Source organism: Hyperolius riggenbachi, chromosome 9, assembly GCF_040937935.1.
Source record: "Hyperolius riggenbachi isolate aHypRig1 chromosome 9, aHypRig1.pri, whole genome shotgun sequence".
Classification (NCBI taxonomy): Eukaryota; Metazoa; Chordata; class Amphibia; order Anura; family Hyperoliidae; genus Hyperolius; species Hyperolius riggenbachi.
The window spans coordinates 111,905,534-111,925,379 of NC_090654.1; positions in this window are offsets into that span (position 1 = coordinate 111,905,534).

Sequence of the window (19,846 nt, forward strand, 5' to 3'; positions counted from 1 at the left end):
AGCCCGTGGTGATTACTATGACCTAACTTCTCCCTACTCTCACACAGAACCCTCCCCTAACCCTACCCGCCCCTGGTTGTGCCTAACCCTAACCAGCCCCCAGGTGGTGCCTAACCCTAAGACTCCCCTGGTAGTGCCTAACCCTAAGACACCCCTGTTGGTGCCTAAACCTAAGACCACCCAGGTGGTGCCTAACCCTAAGACCACCCAGGTGGTGCCTAACCCTAAGACCCCCCCCAGAAGGTGCCTAACCTTAAGACCCCGCAGAAGGTGCCTAACCCTAAGACCCCCCTCCCCACTTTTGATGCCTTATCCTAACCCCCCTGCACCCCCGAATCAAAAATCTCGGCTATAAAAGGGTGCCCTTTTGTAGCAGAATCAAAAACCTTGTAGCCTAAAACCTTGTAGCTGAATAAAAAATATGGGCTACAAAGGGGTGCCCTTTTGTAGCAGAATCAAAACCTTTGTAGCCGAAAACCTTGTAGCCGAATAAAAAATATGGGCTACAAAGGGGTGTCCTACTGTAGCCAAAAACCTTGTAGCCGGAAAAAATATGGGCTACAAAGGGACGCCCTACTGTAGCTGAAAACCTTGTAGCCGAAAAAAATATGGTCTACAAAGGGGTGCCCTACTGTAGCCGGAAAAAAAATATGAGCTACAAAGGGGCGCCCGCTTGTAGCCTATATCAAAACTCGGGTGCCCTCTTTCACCACCTTGTAGGCTGTAGCCGATATTTGCAGAAATAACATTGATGTCTATGGAGACGCCCTTTTCATACAGGCAGCTCAGGTGCCCTTTTCAAAAGATCACTTAAGCACATAGGGAGAGTTCAAGTGAGAATTAGGGTACAGATGGTGATAGTAGAATACTGGGTAAAATTACCTATATTGTATTACCGCTATTTTCCACCCATTTTTCCTTGCGCCTATTTTGCATACACAAGGGACAATGTGAAAACTGAAGCATTTATTTTAGAATTATTATTAGAACAAGTAAGCTTCTTCAGGGTCTAAGTATAGGAGGCGGAGGATAGCAGGACAGCCAGGCAGCCAACCTTTTTCTTTTTTTTTCCCTCTCAAACTGTCATATGTGACCCAAATGTGAACATATGACATCATCAAAGCCATCATAGGTGAGTCTCAGGTTTGCATCATGGTTGGAATCATTCTTTTTCTTACTTTATTTTTTGTACATTTTATTAGAATAAGACACACACACACAGTGTGAGTTTGTGTGTGAGTTTTGATATAGGCTACAAGCAGCGCCCCTTTGTAGCCCATATTTATTTTTCGGACACACGCACGCACGCACACACACACACTATATATATGTATATATATATGTAGCCCCTAGGTGGTGCTGTTTCATTGTTTTCCAAAATGCATTGCCTGCCCCTAAACAGAGTGGAACTTTTAGAGCTGATTTTTGGTTCCTGGGGGAGGAGTGAGAACGGGGAACAGGGAACAGGGTGTAGAGATGGGAAGTTCGGATCTTTTCAATGATCCGGATGATTCGAATCGGATCATTGAAGAGATCCGGATCTTTGATCCGAATCTCGGATCATTTTACTACCGGAAGCATTCGGGGGTGAAATGAACAGCAGGACAGGTCTGTGGACAGGAGACGGGGAGGTAGTGGACACACAGAGAAGGGGAGAAGATGGACAGAGGGCAGGGAGTGGACAGAGAAGGGAGGAGGGACGAGCAGAGAGCAGAAATGTTTGCACGTAATACCCACATGCTGCAAATCACATGCTTTACATATATTTCACCTATATGTTCATCTGTACACTTTGAAAGAAAAGGTCGCACAGTGAAAGAAAGCATTCCCAGAAGATAAGTGCAGCTGTTTAGTGCTGAGTGCAGGAGGATTATATTGCCTTTCAATCACACTGTCTGCAAAGTTACTGAGCTGTGCTGAGCCAAAAGCTTCCAATGTGTTCACTGTGCAGCACTACGGAACAGCCAGCCTATAATGGGCAGCACGTTATAGCCAGTATGTGTGCTCTACACATATCTGGTAGTGGCACCCATGTCCCCTCTCTCTCATCTACCTGTCTCCCTGCAAGGCTGCCTCCCTTCCAACAGAGCGATCCATCTCAGCTCTGCTTCCAGGACCCTGCTGCCCGCTGAGAGGGGGCGTGTCGCTCCTGGCCCCGCCCCTTTTGCGATCCGAATCGTTCATTTTGATGATTCGGATGATCGACTCATAAAATAGATTCGGATCAAAGATCCAAATTGTTCATGATCCGGACAACACTAACAGGGTGTAGAGAGGGAAGAGAGTGGTGTGGGAAAGACACAGAACTGAACTCCTCCAGCCAGACTGTTGGCACAGGACGAAAACATTGCTGCGGGTGGGTAAGAATACCTCCATCATCTGAGAGGGAAGGAGAACATCCATCTGGACAGAGGGACTTGTGGACCATCTGCCTGCATTCTGACCCAGCTTCATCTGAGACTGTGGACAGCAGTGGTTTGGTGAGAGGCCTAACGGCCATGTTTATTTCTGACTGAAAGCAGAGAATTGATTACAGTTTCTATAGGAGCCATCACAGAGATCCCTTTTCTTTTCTTGGATTTATTGCTGACTCTCAGGATTGAGAAACCCCTTTTTTTATCCTCTCTTTCGGAATACGTTTTATATAGTTTGCCTTCATTCCCTGTGGATTACAAGTGTCCTCTTTAACCACTTGAGGACCTAGGGCTTTCTACCCCTTAAAGGGACACTTAAGTCAAACAAAAAAAAATGAGTTTTACTCACCTGGGGCCTCCAATAGCCCGCTGCAGCTGTCCTTTGCCCTCACCATCTCCCTCCGATCCTCCTGGCCCCGCCGGCAGCCACTTCCTGTTTCGGTGACAGGAGCTGACAGGCTGGGGACGCGAGTGATTCTTCGCATTCCTGGCCACAATAGCGCCATCTATGCTGCTATAGCATATATCATATACCATATAGCAGCATAGAGGGTGCTAATGTGTCTGGGAACGCGAAGAATCACTCGCGTCCCCAGCCTGTCAGCTCCTGTCACCGAAACAGGAAGTGGCTACTGGCGGGGCCAGGAGGATCGGAGGGAGACGGCGAGGGCACCGGACAGCTGAAGGGGGCTATTGGAAGCCCTAGGTGAGTAAAACTCATTTTTTTTGTTTGACTTAAGTGTCCCTTTAAGGACCGGCCACTTTTTTTCCATTCAGACCACTGCAGCTTTCACGGTTTATTGCTCGCTCATACAACCTACCACCTAAATGAATTTTGGCTCCTTTTCTTGTCACTAATAAAGCTTTCTTTTGGTGCTATTTAATTGCTCCTGCGATTTTTACTTTTTATTATATTCAGCAAAAAAAGACATGAATTTTGGCAAAAAAATGATTTTTTTAACTTTCTGTGCTGACAGTTTTCAAATAAAGTAAAATTTCTGTATACATGCAGCGCGAAAAATGTGGACAAACATGTTTTTGATAAAAAAAAACCCCATTCAGTGTATATTTATTGGTTTGGGTAAAAGTTATGGCGTTTACAAACTATGGTGCAAAAAGTGAATTTTCCCATTTTCAAGCATCTATGACTTTTCTGACCCCCTGTCATGTTTCATGAGGGGCTAGAATTCCAGGATAGTATAAATACCCCCCAAATTACCCCATTTTGGAAAGAAGACATCCCAAAGTATTCACTGAGAGGCATAGTGAGTTCATAGAAAATATTATTTTTTGTCACAAGTAAGCGGAAAATGACACTTTGTGAGAAAAAAAAAAAAAAAAAGTTTCCATTTCTTCTAACTTGCACCAAAAAAAAAAATGAAATCTGCCACAGACTCACCATACCCCTCTCTGAATACCTTGAAGGGTCTTCTTTCCAAAATGGGGTCATTTGTGGGGTGTGTTTACTGTCCTGACATTTTGGGGGGTGCTAAATTGTAAGCACCCCTGTAAAGCCTAAAGGTGCTCATTGGACTTTGGACCCCTTAGCGCAGTTAGGCTGCAAAAAAGTGCCACACATGTGGTATTGCCGTACTCAGGAGAAGTAGTATAATGTGTTTTGGGGTGTATTTTTACACATACCCATGCTGGGTGGGAGAAATATCTCTGTAAATGACAATTTGTTAATTTTTTTTACACACAATTGTCCATTTACAGAGATATTTCTCCCACTCAGCATGGGTATGTGTAAAAATACACCACAAAACACATTATACTACTTCTCCTGAGTACGGCGATACCACATGTGTGGCACTTTTTTGCACCCTAACTGTGCTAAAGGGCCCAAAGTCCAATGAGTACCTTTAGGATTTCACAGGTCATTTTGAGAAATTTCGTTTCAAGACTACTCCTCACGGTTTAGGGCCCCTAAAATGCCAGGGCAGTATAGGAACCCCACAAATGACCCCATTTTAGAAAGAAGACACCCCAAGGTATTCCGTTAGGAGTATGGTGAGTTCATAGAAGATTTTTTTTTTTGTCAAAAGTTAGCGGAAAATTGATTTTTATTGTTTTTTTCACAAAGTGTCATTTTCCACTAACTTGTGACAAAAAATAAAATCTTCTATGAACTCACCATACTCCTAACGGAATACCTTGGGGTGTATTCTTTCTAAAATGGGGTCATTTGTGGGGTTCCTATACTGTCCTGGCATTTTAGGGGCCCTAAACCGTGAGGAGTAGTCTGGAAACGAAATTCCGCAAAATGACCTGTGAAATCCTAAAGGTACTCATTGGACTTTGGGCCCTTTAGCGCAGTTAGGGTGCAAAAAAGTGCCACACATGTGGTATCGCCGTACTCGGGAGAAGTAGTACAATGTGTTTTGGGGTGTATTTTTACACATACCCATGCTGGGTGGGAGAAATAACTCTGTAAATGGACAATTGTGTGTAAAAAAATCAAAAGATTGTCATTTACAGAGGTATTTCTCCCACCCAGCATGGGTATGTGTAAAAATACACCCCAAAACACATTGTACTCCTTCTCCCGAGTACGGCGGTACCACATGTGTGGCACTTTTTTGCACCCTAACTGCGCTAAGGGGCCCAGAGTCCAATGAGTACCTTTAGGCTTTAAAGGGGTGCTCACAATTTAGCACCCTGCCCACTTGCCAGGACAGTTAACAAACCCCACAAATGACCCCATTTTGGAAAGAATACACAACAAGGTATTCCATGAGGGTAATGGTAAGGTCATTGAAAATTTTATTTTTTGTCACAAGTAAACGGAAAATGACACTTTGTTAAAAAAAAAAAAAATAAAAAAAAAATTCTGCTAACTTGTGACAAAAACTAAAATCTTTTATGAACTCACCGTGCACCTCACATAATACTTTAGGGTGTCCTCTTTCCAAAATGGGGTCATTTGTGGAGTCTGTCCTGGCATTTTAGGGTCTCTGCAATCATTACATGTATGGCCAGTATTAGGAGTTTCTGCTATCCTCCTTATATTGGGTATACAAGTAATGCACTCTGGGCTGAAAGGAAAAATGAACGGCAAACATACCTTGCTCCACATCAATGGCAGATCTTCCTCCACATCAATGGCAGTGATAACCTCAGGAGAGAGACACCCCATGCCACCCTGCACTCAGGGTGAGCCACCAACTTATGTGACTGGGCCTCAGAACTTTAGTATACAGCATTATGCCTGTAGGATACAGCAATATGCCTGCCAATAGAGATGACTCTGTGTGGCATTAAAGCATCATCATAGGCCCAAATCACATATAAACCGGGGGTGTCCACACTCAAGGGAAATTCAAACATGCCGTCTTATATCGCCAACCCAGGACAGATCAGCAATATCAAGCATGGAAACCGATCCTTCTTGCCACTTTTATGCTTACCCGTTTGTTTTTCAAGCTTACCTCTCCTCTCCCTGCGACAATGTGCGAAAGACCACTGAGTGTGTGCCTACTCCTGTGTCTGGAGTTCCCTAGGTTCTAATAGTGTACCTGCTCGTGGTACCTCTCAAAACACGGCCCTACGCATAGGCCAGGCTGGTCAGGACAGCGGGGACAATAAAAATTGGTGTCATTCCTTCTTCCAGTCCTGCTGCAGACACGACAACGTTTTCTTCGGATGCGTTGACCTGGGGCACACGGAATCTGATAGGCGTAATGCCTACCATGCAGTCGGCTAGTTGCATCTGGGGGGGGGGGCCCTGGCACCTCCTGGATACAGGATGTCCAGAATGATCTGTTCCTGAAATTGGAGGAAAGATCCAGTTCTCCCAGCCTTACTGTAGAGAACAAAGCTGTTGTAAACTGCCAATTGAATCAGATAAAAAGACACTTTCTTATACCAGCGTCTTGTTTTCCGGGTAATTAAATAGGGCGCTAACCTCTGGTCATTGAAGTCCACCCCTCCCATGTTGACATTATATTCGTGGACGACAAGGGGCTTTACAATGACCTTAGTTGCCCGTTGAATTTGGACTGTCGTGTCTGTGTGAATGGTGGACAGAAAGTAAACGTCCCTCTTGTCCCTCCATTTCACCGCGAGCAGGTCTTCAGTACGCAAGGCGGCCCTCTGCCCCCGTTGAAGTCTGGTGGTAACGAGCCGTTGGGGGAAGCCCTGGCGACTAGACCGCGCAGTGCCACAGCATCGGATTCCTTCTAACTTTAAGTGCTGAAAGAGGGCCACACTTGTGTAATAATTGTCCACAAAAAGATGGTACCCCTTCCGGAACAAGGGTGACACCAAGTCCCACACAACCTTTCCACTGCTCCCCAGGTAGTCAGGGCATCCGACCGGCTCCAATTTTGAGTCTTTTCCCTCATAGACCCTAAAACGACATGTATAGCCTGTGGCCCTTTCACAGAGCTTATACAGTTTCACCCCATACCGGGCGCGCTTGCTTGGGATGTACTGTTTGATGCCAAGGCGCCCGGTAAAGCGTAAGAGGGACTCGTCTACGCAGATGTTCTGTTCAGGGATATAAGCATCTGCAAATGTTGAGGACAGGTGGTCTATGAGGGGCCGAATTTTGTGGAGCCGGTCATAAGCAGGGTCTCCCCTTTCATGACAGGTTTCGTCGTCGTTGAAGTGCAGGAAGCGCAGGATGGACTCAAATCGTGTCCTGGACATGGCAGCAGGGTACAAGGGAACATGATGTACTGGGTTCGTAGACCAATACGCCCGCAATACATTCTGTTTCATTAGTCCCAAGTGAAGGATAAGGGCCAAAAAGATTTTAATGTCGGAAACTTGGACTGGTTTCCACCCGAAAGGCTGGGCATACATGCTCTCCGGGTGCTCGGTGATGAATTGTGTGGCTTTACGGTTGGTCTCAACCACAATTAAGTCCAAGAGAACCTGGGTGATGAACAGCTGCAAAAAGTCTAGGGCCGTTCCTAGATGAGCTGTCGCCACCTGGACTCCAGACTGGGCAGTGAAAGGGGGCACTACGGGTGCGGCGGAATCAGGGGATTGCCAATCTGGTTGTGCCAGCACCTCTGGGAGTCTATGGGTACTACGGGCCCGTCTTCTTCTTGGTGGCTGCGACGGGGGTACTACTGCACTTGCCACCGTACCAGTTTCGACTTCCATGCTGACGCTCACCACTTCGCCAGGGTCTACAGAAGTACTGGTACCAAGTCCAGGAGATGCTGCGCTGCTGGTGCCTGCCTCACCAAGAAAACTATCAACAGCGCTAGCACCACCCTGCTGCCCTTGAGGCGGATCCTGCGCCACCTGCGGTCTAACGACTTGGGGTCTGGTACGCCTGGCTCTAGCCGGGACCATAGCCTCGTCATCACTATCGGTCAGGGAACCACTGCTTTCTACAGGTTCAAATTCGGACCCGGAAGATTCGACGGATGATTCTTCCCAAAAGAACTCATCCGACTGGTCCATGTACCTGTATACCTCGTCATCGGAAAGCCCCCTTCTTGCCATTGTGGATTGCTAAATTTATGGGGTTTTCCTCCGAGACTACCCAGAAAAAAAGAGCACCTACCTAGCAAAAAGGGAGTATTTGAGAGGTATTGGGGTTGGTGGGAAGTGGGGTCTCAGAGGCAATCAATCACGGGACAATCAAATACAATTACAGCACAATCGACTCCAATCACAGCACAAGCAAATCTGATGCACTCGGAAGGTGGTGGTTGGGTGTGGTGGGGGGGGGAGGGTAGGGTTGGTGTGGTGGGGGGGGGGGGTTGGGTGTGGTGGGGGGAGGGTTGGGTGTGGTGGGGGGGAGGGTTGGGTGTGGTGGGGGGGGAGGGTGGGGTTGGGTGTGGTGGGGGGGGGGAGGGGGGGGTTGGGTGTGGTGGGGGGGGAGGGGGGGGGAGGGGTGTGGCGGGAAGTGGGGTCTCAGAGGCAATCAAACAATCACGGGACAATCGAAGCCGATCACGGGACAATCAAATACAATCGCAGCACAATCGAATACAAGCGCAGCACAATCAAATCTGATGCACTCGGAAGGTGATGGGGGGTGGTGGTGGGGTGGGGGTTGGTGGGAAGTGGGGTCTCAGAGGCAATCAAACAATCACGGGACAATCGAAGCCAATCACGGGACAATCAAATACAATCGCAGCACAATCGAATACAAGCGCAGCACAATCAAATCTGATGCACTCGGAAGGTGATGGGGGGTGGGGGTGGTGGTGGGGTGGGGGTTGGTGGGAAGTGGGGTCTCAGAGGCAATCAAACAATCACGGGACAATCGAAGCAGATCACGGGACAATCAAATACAATCGCAGCACAATCGAATACAAGCGCAGCACAATCGAATACAAGCGCAGCACAGTCAAATACAATGCACTTGGACGGTGATTAGGGGGGGGGGGTCTGAGGGCGATTTGAGGGGGTGGGGGGTTGATCAGGAGCCCGCACGGGGCAGACTGAGTCCTGATCTGATGAGAGGCAGACACAGGGGGTTACTGATCGCAGATCAGTTAGTGATCGCTGGGGAGGACAGATGTAAACAAAGAGCAGAGGATGTAATCAGGAGGGGGGTATGAGGGCAATCGAGGGCCTGGGCAGGTGATCGGTTACCCCCGCGGGGCAGTTAGGGTCTGCTCTGATGGGTGGGGGTGCTGAGGGGTGATGGACAGGTGATAGACAGGTGATCAGAGGGGGATCAGAGGGGGATCAGGGGGTAAGGTAGCTGTATACAGATGTATACAGTATACAGGGGGGTAGTCTGGGATGGGGTCTGGGGGTGATCTAAAGGTAGGGGGGGAGGATCAGGGGTGACTAGGATGCAGTTAGGGACCTAAACTAAGGGGCAGCGTCGCTAGTTAGTGGCAGGTGGGGGGGGGGGGTGGGGGTTTTGCAGGGGTGCAAGGGTGCTAGGCAGGGGTCTGCTGGGGTGATCAGGGGGGGTATGAGGCCTGGGGTGGGTGATCAGGTAGGCTGGGGGCAAAAACAACAGTGTGCTGAGTTACTTACGAAGTGCTTCCTCCTCGCTAGCGGTCTCTGCAACAATGAGACCACGAGGCGAGGAGGAAGCACGTATAAGGCACTTTGTTTACCTAACAAAGTGCCTTATACATCCTGATTGGGCAGCTATGCGGATTCCTCCGCTCGCCGGCTCTGCTAAGTGGCCGGCGAGCGGAGACAAAATGCCCAAGTAACGATCCCGGGCGGAGGATCGCGTCACTGATGACGCGATCGCTCCGCCCATGCCCCTACAAGGACCGCCGCCAATTGTCAATACGGCGGTCCTTGCGGGGTGCACTTCCCGGCCGCCAATTGTACATACAGCGGTCGGGAAGTGGTTAAAGGGACGGAGCGCTCTCAAATGGCCCCAACGCCGGCCATCATAGAACTTATATAGCCACTGGCCAGTGGATAGACAGGGACTTAAAGTGATAGACAGACTTATCCCACACTCAGTTTATTATTGCATGTTTGATGTTTATGTGTTTGCTGTTTATCTAAATTCTGCTCTAACAAGGCTTCATATTCTATTATTAAAGCCGCACTGTTAGTGGTTTTACTATGTATATTGTCGGGTCCAGTTTCTGAAGTGAGTTGCAGCTGGTACGGTAGGGAACCCAAATCTATCTTCAGCCGCTCCTTAGGGGGTGAGTGCTACACGTGGGGGCTCGTCCAGGATTTCCTACCCCTCTGCCAGAGAAAATGAGCGAAGGCAGAATGGACCCAGAAGCTGCTACCAAGTGGTGTGACCATCAGAAAGCTAGGCCAAAACTGTGCATTATACTTAGCCTTCCAAGAAATGACTGGTCTGCAGCCCGCATTCGCCACATGGTCACAGCACTTTTGCCTGAAAGCAGAGTTTATGTTCTGGACTGTACAGAGGACTCTGAAGGGCCTCGGACATATGCACTGTTAGAGTGGCGAGATGAAGTACCCATTTGCTTTCAGGCTCAGAAAATACTGCTGATATCATAACCCCTAAATGCCACCCAGGTTCACAAGCAAGCAAAGTTGATACAACACAGGCACGCCCACCAAATGTTTTAGCCCCTAGCATGTCTGCACCTAGCACAGACTCACAAGCAAACGTCTTTGAAAAATTTGAGAAAGTCATGGAGCACTGCCTGAAGGTTTCTGATGCCCCAAGAGGATATGGCTATAGAAAGCTGCATTTTTTTTTTTTAGAGAAAACACCTGTCCCATCCGGAGAAGAAGACTTTGAGGGGTGGATGGACCAGGCTATGCAGGGGCTGGATGAGTGGGATGTCCCTAAGGCACAAAAGAAACAAAGGAGCTGCTTCTGATGCAGTGAGAAATCTAAAACTCAGTCAGCCTGAATGCACAGCCTATGACTATCTCAGTATTCTACAAGATGTATTTGGGAGAACAGAAAAGATCTCAGACCTTCTGTATCAATTTGAACACACTTATCAGAAGAAAGGAGAAAAATTGTCTTCATATATGGGACGGCTGGATAAGATCCTGCACCAAATACTACTCAAGAGAGGCTTAGTCCCAAGCACGGTGGACAAGATTAGAGTTCAACAGGTCTTGAGAGGGGCGCAGCCTTTAGACCCCATCATGCTCCAACTTAGGACAAGTAAAGATTATGAGGAACTACATTATCCTGATAAGGACAGTGAGAGAGGAAGAAGCTATGTTAGAAGCTAAAGACAGAGAACAAGGCAATGCACGAAGATCAGCTGAAGTTGCAGTAGTGGGTGCTGATGATGTCCATTCAGAAATAGACACTCTTAAATCTCAAATGTCCCAAATGATGCACATGCTGACCCAGTTGACCGTCAAACATCAAGATCAGATGAAAGAGGATGTATTAGATCAAACAAGGGATGTGTCTTCCCTTGGTTTAAAGAAGCCAGCTAGTCCAGGAATCTGTTACAACTGTGGAGGGCTAGGACATTATAAAAGCACTTGCTCAGTCCCTTTGGGATCAAAGAAGAGGTTGGGTTAAAGCACAACAACAACCAAGGATGCCCTGGAAAGCCACCGGGAAACTACAGAGGGCCTCGGTAAAGGAGCCACCCGGGTGCCCACCTTCCTCTGTCCGCTCCAACCCTAAAGTTAGGAATGAAGTAAAGAGATATTTTAAACCCCCTGACTCTGTGTCTGATTCCATTCAACAGGAAAGGAATACACTACAATCCAAAATACCTTGTGAGATACCTTGCTACAAATGGATCAGAAGAAAGAGAAGGATACATGCTAAACCTGCAGGACCCACTGCCCCAAGTGTTTCCAGGAGATTCTCAGCTGAGCTAATAGGACCATCACCAGTGGTACCTGTTCAGGTTGAAGGAATTTACACCAAAGCACTCCTTGACTCAGGTGCACAAGTGACCCTTTTGTACAAAGACTTTTATGATAAGCATTTAAAACACTTGCCTTTGCAGAAGCTGGAAGATCTTGAAATCTGAGGTCTTAGTGCTAAGAAGTTTCCCTATGATGGTTACCTCCAGATCAAGATATCAGCTGATCCATTGATCTTCGGACAGTCTGGAACATTTGATGCCCTTGCTATTGTGTGTTCTCGACCCCCAGGGTCTGATAGGAGCTCCATGATAGTGGGAACAAACACACATCTAGTGAGAAGAATGCTAGAACCATTACTGTCCCGCGAGGCTCCTCCAGCTGAGGGAGAATTACACCCATTGCTGCGTCCCATATACCAAGGTCTGATCCAGGAACAGGCAGCTCCAGCTGAGGGAGTGGGGAAGTTATGGCTGCTTGGTAAGGAAGAGAGAGTTCTACAACCTGGTGAAGTAGCCTGTCTCAGAGCTAAAGTACGGCTGAGTTGGAAACAGCCAGGGCCCTATATTATGTTAGAAGCAGATCGAAAAAAGGCTGAAGAAACTGGATTACAGCTAGTGCCTGAAGTAGTCCCAACTAAAGATTTGCAGCGAACTAAAGGAAGAGTTCCTGTAAGCCTTCGTAACACTACTGATTCCCCAGTGAAACTTAATTCCCAAATGCTGCTTGGACAAGTGAATTCAGCCACCCGTTTCACCATCTGTTTTAGTGGGGGGAGCAGCAGATAGACTTTCCACAGAATACTTCTATCCAGAAAATTCTCCTGCACCCACTGAATGGAAGAAGAGTCTTCAGGACCTGTTACTGAGAAAACAGGAGCTATTTTCCAAAAATGAGTTTGATGTGGGTTGTGCCAAGAGTACCCAACATCGGATTTGTCTGCAAGATGACAAGCCCTTCCGTGAAAGATCACGTCGGATCCCTTTTGGTGACTTAGAAGACTTGAGACAGCAGATTTCAGAACTGAAAAGAACAGGAATAATTAGAGAATCAAGGAGTCCTTATGCCTCCCCCATTGTGGTGGTGCGAAAGAAAAATGGGTCAATCAGACTGTATCGACTACCGCACTCTAAACCGAAGAACCATTCCCGACCAGTATACCACACCACGCATAGAAGATGCATTGCACTGCCTTTCAGGGGCCAAGTGGTTCAGTGTCTTGGACCTTCGAAGTGGTTACCATCAGATCCCCATGTATCCTGAAGACAAAGAAAAAACTGCTTTCATCTGGAGCCCCAGCTACATTTCAGCGTCTGATGGAAAGAACAGTGGGTGACATGCACCTGGTGGAAGTTTTGGTGTATTTGGATGATATCATTGTTTTTGGAAGAACTCTAGAAGAGCATGAAGAACGTTTAGAAAAAGTGCTAGACCGGCTTCAGGAAGAGGGGCTGAAGTTATCCTTGGAAAAGTGCCAGTTCTGCATGCCTTCTGTTACTTACCTGGGGCATGTAGTTTCTGCTGAAGGGGTGGCCACTGACCCCAGGAAACTTGAAGCAGTGACAACCTGGCCAAGACCGAAAACTGTATCAGAGCTAAGATCCTTCCTGGGATTCTGTTCATACTATAGAAGATTTGTAGAAGGAATTGCTAAGATTGCCCGACCTCTCAATGAGCTCTTGAAAAATTATGGTGAAGAAGATGACTCTAATCCACCTAATCATAGCCAATCAGTCAAAGGACCTCAGAAGTCAAAAGAGGCTATTGAAGAAGAATGGACGTATGAATGTGAGCAAGCCTTTGAGAAGTTAAAGTGGGGTTTGACACATGCACCGGTCTTAGCCTATGCTGATCCAGCTACTACATGTTGACGCTAGCCGAGAGGGGATCGGTGGAGTGTTGTACCAAGAACATGATGGACAATTGAGACCAGTGGCTTATGTGAGCCGAAGCCTCTCCCGATCAGAGAAAAACTACCCTACCCACAAACTTGAGTTCCTAGCGTTGAAGTGGGCAGTAGTTGACAAATTGAAGAACTATTTGTATGGTGCTGAATTCAAAGTCAAGACAGACAACAACCCACTCACCTACCTTCTCACAACCGCCAAGCTAGATGCAACAGGTCACCGGTGGTTGGCAGCCTTGGCTGGATTTCGGTTCAGCCTGAAGTATCGTCCAGGGGTTGGGAACAGAGATGCTGATGCACTGTCTAGGAGCAGGCCCGCCATCAGGGCGGTACAACCGTGACTTCCGTCACGGGCCCGGGCCGGGCCCAGGGCCCGCAGCCTCGGGCCCCCCCGCCAGGCATTAACCTGATGTCTCTTCCGGCCCCCCCTCCCCCAGCGGCCGTTGCTGTTAATAGCAGCGGCCGCTCACCCCTCTCCGGCGCCTGTACTTTCCAGCAGCATCTCTCGGCTGCTGTGTGTGTGATGATGCGACAGGAAGCATGGCTCAGTTCCCATAGTAACAGCGATACACATCACCATTACAGGAAGTCGCTGCTCTGCTTCCTGCCGCATCATCACACACAGCAGCCGAGAGATGCTGCTGGAAAGTACAGGCGCCGGAGAGGGGAGAGCGGCCTCTGTGAAGGTAACAGCGGCGGGGACGAGCGGGGGGCACCACCTACCCATACTGGGGAACTATACTGGGGCACTATACTGGCTATACTGGGGCACTATACTGGCTATACTGGGGCACTATACTGGCTATACTGGGGCACTGTACTGGCTATACTGGGGCACTGTACTAGCTGTACTGGGGCACTATACTAGCTATACTGGGGCACAATAGTGGGAGCAACTATACTAGCTATACTGGGGCACTATACTAGCTATACTGGGGCACTATACTGGCTATACTGGGGCACTGTACTGGCTATACTGGGGCACTGTACTGGCTATACTGGGGCACTGTACTAGCTATACTGGGGCACTATACTAGCTATACTGGGGCACAATAGTGGGGGCAACTATACTAGCTATACTGGGGCACTATACTGGCTATACTGGGGCACTATACTAGCTATACTGGGGCACTATACTAGCTATACTGGGGCACTATACTAACTATACTGGGGCACTATACTAGGGCACTATACTGGCTATACTGGGGCACAATACTGGGGGCAACTATACTAGCTATACTGGGGCACTATACTGGCTATACTGGGGCACTATACTAGCTATACTGGGGCACTATACTGGCTATACTGGGGCATTATACTAGCTATACTGGGGCACTATACTAGCTATACTGGGGCACTATACTAACTATACTGGGGCACTATACTGGCTATACTGGGGCTCTATACTGGCTATACTGGGGCACTATACTGGCTATACTGGGGCACTATACTGGGGCACTATACTAGCTATACTGGGCACTATACTAGCTATACTGGGCACTATACTAGCTATACTGGGCACTATACTAGCTATACTGGGACACTATACTGGCTATACTGAGACACTATACTGGCTATACTGGGACACTATACTGGGACACTATACTGGCTATACTGGGGCACTATACTGGCTATACTGGGGCACTGTACTGGCTATACTGGGGCACTGTACTGGCTATACTGGGGCACTGTACTAGCTATACTGGGGCACTATACTGGCTATACTGGGGCACTATACTAACTATACTGGGCACTATACTGGCTATACTGGGGCACTATACTGGGGCTCTATACTGGCTATACTGGGGCACTATACTGGCTATACTGGGGCACTATACTGGGGCACTATACTAGCTATACTGGGCACTATACTAGCTATACTGGGCACTATACTAGCTATACTGGGACACTATACTGACTATACTGGGACACTATACTGGGACACTATACTGGCTATACTGGGGCACTGTACTGGCTGTACTGGGGCACTGTACTGGCTATACTGGGGCACTGTACTGGCTATACTGGGGCACTGTACTGGCTATACTGGGGCACTGTACTGGGCGTGCACAGCAGTCTGTAGGGGGGCCCAGGCTTGATGTTGTGTGAGGGGCCCCAAAATTTCTGATGGCGGCCCTGTCTAGGAGACCCTACAATACAGAGGTCTCTGAAGAAGAGTGGATACGATTGACCCCAGAAGGGATCCAAGCCCTGTGTCAAGGGGTTGAACATAGGGTCAGAGGAGCTGCAGGGGCAGGAGCTGTTGGAGTAAGTGCTGCAGGAGTCCCTGATTTCTACTGCAATCTGACTCAAGTAAAGAAGGGAGGTCTGCCCATCCTCAGCAGACAAGATTTAAGGAGAGATCAATTAGAAGACCCTCTTTGCCGACTGACATTGAAAGCTTTAGAAAGCCAGCAATTAAAACTCTTACAAACTGAAGTTCCAGAGGAGGCAAAATTAGTCTACAAGGAATATAACAGACTTCAGCTTAGAAATGGACTGATTTATAGACAAGCACCTGTAGATGACATACAGGAAAAGTGGCAGTTGCTCCTTCCAAAGAAACACAGAACTACAGTGTTGGGAGCCCTACATGATGAACTTGGCCATCTTGGAGCAGAAAGGACTTTTCATCTAGTCAGAGACCGTTTCTATTGGCCCTGCATGAAAGCTGAGGTTAAAAGCTAGTGTCATTCCTGCCTGAGATGCATACAGAGGAAGACCCTATCTTCCAGAACTGCCCCAATGGGCCATTTACAGAGTCAAAGTCCTATGGAACTGGTGTGCATGGACTTTCTGTGTTTGGAACCGGACTCTAGCGGACAGGGAAATGTTCTACTGATGACCGACCATTTCACCCGCTATGCCCAAGCCTTCCCTACCAAAGACCAGAAAGCATCTACCGTAGCCAAAGTCCTGATAGAGAAATTCTCTATCAGTGGATCCGCTGTGCTCACGTCAGGGTGGAAGTGACGTCACCTCTCCCAGCCACCAGGCACAGACGCAATCGGCGTCTTCTCCTTCTCTCTCCACACTGCCTTCATCCTCGTCAGGGGAAGACATACGGAGGCCACAACAGTGGGAGCGGGCAGATGTCCCCCACCAACAAATGAACACACAAGGAGCTGCATTACTCGCTGCATCAATGGACTTGAAGCAACGTTTGACCAAGGAATCTGATCAAACCCATGGCAATGTGAGTAGTGACTCTCAATCTAATGAATGCTTTCAGGGCAATCCAAAAGACTGGGCAAAAATGGGGGCCATTCCAAAAGCCTCCCATGTTCGGGAACTTATTAAGGGCTTCGCTGCAGCCAATGATGAGCATAATAAAAGTGCCAGTGGCACCTTGAACTCCTCCTTGCAAGATCAGCCCCAAATTTCAGGCTCATCTAACATACCTGCTCACATGATATCTAATGACATTTCCCAATTGCCTCAGCAGAAGGTTGCAACTGATAAGTGTCTCACAGACTCTGTCCCTGCCACTAATAATGATGATTTTACTAATTTGGAGTCAGCAGAACCAGAGTCTGACTTTGCATTAGACATTTTAGGTGAACTTTTGATGTATCCTGACAAGATAGACAAATATATGTAAGTGTTTTCTAAACAACCAGGAATGCACAATATTGATCCTGTTACGAATTTACAATCTTCTTTTTCAGGTTTAGATAAGGAAATACGCCTATGGTGGGATATCACCACTCTAAAACACTATGTAGCCGAAGGCATGATCCCTAGAGGCTTGCGTATCAAAAAAATCCCTACAACCATCTATTCAAATCAGTTCGTAATCGAATGGAATCAGGTATTGACCGATTGTTCCATTCGTCTTATGAAACTGATTATATCATATGAAGAAAAGAAATTAGCAGACATCAAGGTTCAAATATCAGTAACCAGAGGAGAACTTAATCAGTTCTCCTCTTTTGAACATTTTGATGATTTAACTAACAAGATGAAGGCGAATATTTCGAAACTTGAGAATATCATCATGAATACCAAACGCGTCAAATTCCTTAGAGATTCAGGGGATTATAACAATAATGTAGTGTATGAGTGGGGTAGGTGGGAGACTGTGCACAGATCACCGAGACCTATTCTTCGAGAAACGAGACATACTAAGAGGGTGAGTTTCAGCTCTGATAGCGCTGTCTCTGTCTCTGACTTTTCAGACATCAGGGAAGAAATGGCCCAGTCCGTCTTTTCTGGTACCCCCAAAGAGCAGGGGGGGGAGGGGGCAGCGCGGACGTACTATTCAGGAGGGCCCTCTAGAACAGCTGACTTACTACCAACGACCGGGGAGGGGCAAGCGCAGGAACAGAGGGAGGGGAGGAGGAGGACCAGGAGGGCAGGCCACAAGAAACGGAAAATAAACAATACTTCAGTCATTTCTAATGTCATTAATCTGTTTAGCACCGAACTCTCCCAGGCCCAAATTTCCTTACTTTCCAAAGGTTTGTCCTATGCACCATCATACCATTTTGACATCTTCAGCACTATGCTGGATGTAAACAAATTTGTTAGGAATTTGATGGTGAGGAAACACGTCTTGGGAACTGAGGATTTGGACACTGTGGAGCGTGGTTCCGGGGTGGCGACGGGGCCCCTGCTTTTTTCTGCCGCAGAGACCGGGCAGATTCCTCCAATCCAGGAGGTCTCTACCATCCTCGTGTTGGAACATTTGTCCAGCATGAGTGATGGCCCGGTCTCTGCGGCGGACCCGGGCCCCGTCACCACCTCTAACCCTTCTTTTTATCCCATCCAAGCTAGGACACCAATTGTGGATACTTTCCAAGATTTAGTGGAAAAAGAACTAATGAGGGTGAAGAAAGCCAATAGAGCAGTTTCAGATCTGACACTACAAGAGCAGGAGGCACTACTGTCCCTCCAGAATAATAAAACGATAGTTATTCGTAACACAGATAAAGGAGGGGCTGTGGTGGTCCTAGACTCGGTGGCTTATAAAGAGGAGGCGTTACGCCAGTTAAGTGATGCCACCACATATGAGGTTTTGCCTGGCGACTCTACCTGTCAGTTTAAGACTGAACTTCAACAACTTTTAAATTTAGGGGTCTCACTGGGAATATTTAGTGAAAGAGAGAGAGATTACCTGCTGGTGGAGGCGCCTGTCGTACCCATCTTTCATCATCTACCTAAGATTCATAAACCAGACGTTCCTCCCAGGGGCCGCCCTATAGTGGCAGGCATTGGTTCCCTTCGTCTTGGACAGTGGGTGGACGGGTGCCTCCAACCATTGGTGCATCGCCTCCCAGGCTTTTTGCGTGATACTACACATTTATTTCTGAGTTTGGAATCCCTACATTGGGAGGCATCCTTTAGGTGGGTTACAATGGATGTGGCCTCTCTATATTCTTCTATCCCTCATAAATTAGCCCTTAAGGCTTTAGACTTTCATATTAGAAAATATGGGTCATTTACTTCCACTGTCAGTGACTTTCTCCTCCTAGCAGTTGATTATCTTCTTAGTCGTAACTATTTTATGTTTAATGGGGTGTACTATCTCCAAAGATGCGGAGCTTCTATGGGAGCCAAATCCTCCCCATCCCTGGCTAATTTGTACATGGGATGGTGGGAGGAGCTCCGCATCTTTGGAGAGTCAAACCCCTTTTCTGACTCATTATTTTGGTACGCCAGATATATAGACGATCTGCTGCTTGTGTGGAAGGGTCCTGAATTGGAGTTATCTGGATTTTTGACATATTGCAATGACAATGACCTCAACTTATCCTTTACGATGTCCCACAGTGCCACTGAAATCAATTACTTGGATCTTATGCTGAATGGTCAGGTCACATCCCAGAGGATACAAACCAGAATTTTTAGAAAAGAATGTGCAGGCAACTCATTGCTTTTTGCAACGAGCTGCCATCCCAAACATACACTTAAATCCATTCCATATGGGGAAATTATTAAAGCAGCTAGAAATTGTTCTGATCCCACCAAAATACAGCAAGAGTTAGATCTAGTACAATCTAGACTTCTTGATAGGGGGTATCGGGAAAACCATATTAAGAAAGTAAGGAATCGGGTATTGCAGAAAACAAGAGCCGACTTACTTGCTATGGGATCGAATCGTAAGCACAGACAACTGAATAGAGGTGTAAATTTTGTCACTTCATACAGTTTAGAATATAACCAGGTTACAAATATCATTAAAAAATACTTACCTGTCCTACATTCTGATCCTAAACTCCATGCTGTTCTATCAGATGGCTGCGGTTTTTCCTCACGCCGTGCGCCTACTTTGGGCACGAGTCTATCTCCTAGTTTATTTCAGAGTGTA